This window comes from Sus scrofa, chromosome 1, assembly GCF_000003025.6.
Source record: "Sus scrofa isolate TJ Tabasco breed Duroc chromosome 1, Sscrofa11.1, whole genome shotgun sequence".
NCBI lineage: Eukaryota > Metazoa > Chordata > Mammalia > Artiodactyla > Suidae > Sus > Sus scrofa.
Window position 1 is genome coordinate 84,419,159 of NC_010443.5, and position 5,090 is coordinate 84,424,248.

A 5,090-nucleotide genomic window follows, 5' to 3' on the forward strand; every position below is an offset into this window, starting at 1 on the left:
ATCTGTCAGAATGGCTATCATCAAGAAGTCTACAAATAAATATTGGTGAGGATTTGGAGAAAATGGAATCCTTGTACACTGTTGGTGGAATATAACTTGGTGTAGCCACTGTGGAAAGAAGTATGGAGGTTTCTCCAAAAACTATGATCCAGCAATTCACTCCTGGGTATATATTTGAAAAAACCCCAAAAAACACTAATTTGAAAAGATACACATATCCCAATGTTCACAGCAGTATTATTTACAATTGCCAAGGTATGGAAACAACCTAGATGTCGACTGACAGAGGAATGGATAAAGAAGATGTGGTACATATATACAATGGAATACCCCTGAGCCATACAAAGAAGGAAATAATGACATCTGCAGCAACATGGATACACCTAGAAATTATCATACCAAATGAAATGTCAGACAGAGAAAGATAAATATTGATGATGTTGTTTATATATGTAATCTAAAAAATGTAACAAATTAGTGAATATAACATAAAAAAAGCAGATTCACAGATAGAGAAAACAAATGGTTACCAGCAGTTGGGGACAAAATGGGGTAAAGGAGTGGAAAAACAAATTTTGGGGTGTAAGATAGGCTCAAGGATATATTGTACAACACTGGGAATACATCCAATAATTTGCAGTATCTGTACATGGAAAGTGACATTTAAAAATTATATAAAAATAAAAAATTAAAAGTTTTAAAAAGAAATAAAATACTCTAACCACTTTTAAAAGCTTTAAAAGAACTGTATGTTTAAATACTGATCCCTGAAACTTTGACACCCATTGCTTACGAGTCATATCATTTGAGCTACTGATATAAGGGATTAACGAAAAAGAGTTTGCACAACATTGCAAATCAACTATCTGTTAATAAAAAAAGGAGTTTTGTCTCACAGTGATAAGATGATCAGTCAATATTTAAATCACCCCAATCGGGAGTTCCCGTCGTGGCGCAGTGGTTAACGAATCCGACTAGGAACCATGAGGTTGCGGGTTCATTCCCTGCCCTTGCTCAGTGGGTTAACAATCCGGCGTTGCCGTGAGCTGTGGTTGCCGTGAGCTGTGGTTGCCGTGAGCTGTGGTGTAGGTTGCAGATGCGGCTCGGATCCCGAGTTGCTGTGGCTCTGGCGTAGGCCAGTGGCTACAGCTCCGATTCGACCCCTAGCCTGGGAACCTCCATATGCCGCGGGAGCGGCCCAAGAAATAGCAACAATAACAACAACAACAACAACAAAAAGACAAAAGACAAAATAAATAAATAAATAAATAAAATAAAATAAAATGGAGATTTAAAAAAAAAAAAATCACCCCAATCCTTCCAGTAGTTTTTGTTTGTCTTTTTAGTAATGTATTTTTTAGCTTATTTTTAAAATCTGGAATTCAATATATTTAGTCATTTTTTTTTCTTAGATTTTTTTTGAACTCAAAGCTTTTCCTACCTACATTTTGCCTTTCACAAAAATGCCAATTCAGGCTCGTTGTTTTGTGGAATATCTCTGAATCTGTTTGATTATGTTCTCATGGTTAGATTCAGGGTAAACATTCTAGTATGAATACTGAACAGGTGCTGTTGGGTACAGCCCATGGTGTCCTTTCAGGAGATGCCACATGCTAATTTTGTGCTAAGTTTGGTCACTTGGTTAAGATGACGTCTACCTTTTTTTTTTTTTTTCACGTTTTCATGCTTTTTTCTTAATAATTAGTAAGTAATCCCTGAGATGACATTTTGGTATCTATGAATATTACCTTTGCCAATACACTTTTACCCAGTAGCTTTAGTACACACTGAGGATGTTTGTCTGAGCTTCAGTGGAGACTGCAAAATAGTGACTTCCTAATTTTATGATTCCTTCTCCACTTATTAGATGGTATTCTTTCGCAAAGAAAAGACTCCCTCTTCTTTAGTATCTCTAGGGACTCATGGGCTTCTAAAAATTCTATTTTTTCATTTTTTAAATTCCCAAATATTGTCCCATATTTGGCACTTCCTGCTTGCTTTTGACATGCACTTAGCATTCTTCTCTCACTTTCTTGACCTTCTGACATAAGATGTTCCAGGCTCATCTTGTATGCGCTCCTTCTCTGGTCTGGAATCAGCCATTTCTCCAGGGAACACTCCTTTTAGTAGTAAACAGTACTTTCAAACCGAGATCTAGGCACCAGTATGTTCATTTCCTCCAGGAGACATTGTTTCTGAGCCTCTTCAGAGGACAGAGCTAGGATATATACATATATTTAAAATCATGAGTTCATGCTGGCAACTCCACTCCAAATCCAGATCTGAGAGCTCCTGACCTTCTCCATTCCATATTTATACTTTGCTCTTCCCACAATGAGAAACTTGAATCCTAACTGCACCAATATATTTACTCTTTGCTCTATTTATCCTACAACACACACACACAAAATAGTTTTAAGAAGCAACAACAAACCTGCTAAGTAATGTTCATGATATTTTGCTGTCCTTTTTATCCTGAAAATATTTTATTAAAGGTATATATGTTCAAGAATTACTTGAATCCTTTTTTTTTTAAAGTGTGCCTTTGTTGTATAATTGTTGTATAAAATTGGGTTCATTTGGTTTCTTTTTTTTTGTTGTTTTTTTTTTATGGTTGCAGCTGAGGCACATGGAAGTTCCTAGGGTAGGGGTCGAATTTCAGCTGCAGCTACAGGCCTATACCACAGGTACATCAACACCAGATCTGAGTGGTGTCTGCAACCTACACTGCAGCTCATGGCAATGTTGGATCCTCAGCCCACTGAGCAAGGCCAGGGATCCAAAACCACATACTCATGGACACTATGTCAGGTTCTTAACCCACAGAGCCAGAATGGGAACTCTCATTTCTTTCTGATTGAATTAAAGTTTAGAGTTTTTTGTCCTTGTTGACATAATTTTATTTTTGAGTATGTGAATATTTACATGGCTCAAAAATCTCCCCAAACTATAAAAAAAATTGTACTCAGGAAAGCCTCATATACTTTCTAATTCCTGTCACCACTCCTTTCCTCCCTCCTTCTGACTTCACATAGGAAGTGATTTATATTCATTTCTAATTTAATCTTCATATTTTTGTATAATATTAAAAAAACAACTCTATATCTGTATAAGTATAGACATATAAAGGTGGTAGCAGACTCTTTTGCACTTTGCTTTGCTTTTTTTTTCATTCCATATCCATTCTCAGAGAGGATGCTCATCCTTTTTAGAGCTCTGATGTAAAATAGTGCTCCACGGTGTAGATTTGGCAGGGTTTCTTCAACCAGCCTCCCATGGATAGACCTGGGTGGTTGACTTCCTATATTTTGCCATGACAAATACTACCCAAGTGAATAATCTTCTGTGTGTGATTTTTGGGTGTCTGTAGCAGTTTATTCTTTGGGTTAAAATTTTAAAAGCAGGACTTCTGGATCAAAAGGCATTTTGACAGATATTGTTAAACTCTCCTCCACAGAGGTTGTATGGTTTTCTTGCATTCCTACCAGCAATGCTTGAGAGCCTTTCTCCATAGTCTGGCCAATACAGTGTGTTATCAAGCTTCTGAATTTTAGGAATACATATATGTGTGTGTGTGTATATATATACACATATATGTGTGTGTGTATATATATACACATATATGTGTGTGTGTGTATATATATATATATATATATATATATTTTGGTCTTTTTGCCTTTTCTAGGGCTGCTCCTGTGGCACATAGAGGTTCCATAGGGGTCCAACTGGAGCTGCAGCCGCCAGCCTACGCCAGAGCCACAGCAATGCCAGATCCGAGCCACATCTGCAACCTACACCACAGCTCACAGCAATGCCAGATCCTTAACCCACTGAGCAAGGCCAGGGACCGAACCCACAACCCAATGGTTCCTAGTCGGATTCTTTAACCACTAAGCCATGACAGCAACTCCAGGAATATATATATTTTTAATTTTCCAGGTAATGATGATGTGCAGTCAGGTTGGGAAACAGTGGCCTAGATTGTCAGCAATTCTTAGAGGCTGCCATTTAATTTCCCTATAGGTTTAATATTATTTAGGGGTAAGGATTTAACACTGGGTGCTACTGGAATAAAAAGCATACCCCATGCTCCCTTTAAAAAGAATTTTTGCCTGTTTGGCATAAGTCATTCAAGGTAATATTCATCCAAATATTTGAAATGAATGATGGGGTCCAGGTGCCATATTTTACAGGTTCTAAGACTTGGCTTTAAAAAGAACTTTATAATCAATTTGCATCTTACAACCGACAATGTATCATAATTATTTTGCAGTTTTTCTCTCTGTCTTAAAGAACAGTTATAGTACCTTTAACATGGGGTTTTAGAGTTCCCACTGTAGCTCAGCGGGTTAAAAATCCGACTAGGATCCATGAGGATGCGGTATAATACCTGACCTCACTCAGTGGGTTAAGGATCCAGAGTTGCTGCAAGCTGAGGCTTAGGTCAGTCGCAGATGCGGCTCAGATCTGGCATTGCTGTGGCTGTGGCATAGGCTGGCAGCTGCAGCTCCAATTCTACTCTTAGCCTGAGAACTTCCACATACCACAGGTGCAGCCCTAAAAAGAAAAAAATATATATGGAGTTTTAGAAATGAGGGTAGTTAATTGAAAAAAAATCAAAGTGGCATTCTACATAAATTATACACACACTTTGTTAGTGATCCTAGGCACATCTAGAATTCATCAGAGTAGGGAATAATGTGGTTGTGGTCATTTTCCAGTGTCTCTGCCCTAAACCTCATGACACGGGGTGATGACAGGCAGTCTTGTTTCCCACGTTCCTTTGTCTCAGTGGTCCAGCCTTCTGCTTTCTCCCCTTGAGTCTCCCCTTGACTTATTGTAGACTGTTGCCTCCCTTTGCCTCAACATCCAATTATTTATAAGAACCACGGTTGATGGTCTTTACCCCTAAAATGTTCTCTGCTACAGCTATCGGTGCATCTCTTTCTCTGTCAGATACTGTGCTCTTCATGCATGTACAGGGTCACCTGCACCCTCAGTCCAGCAATGGTTTTCCCAACCGTGAAGGGATCCCAGCCTTGCCTACGAGGTCATCACCCTGATGTCTGCATCTCCCTAGCTGAGCTGAG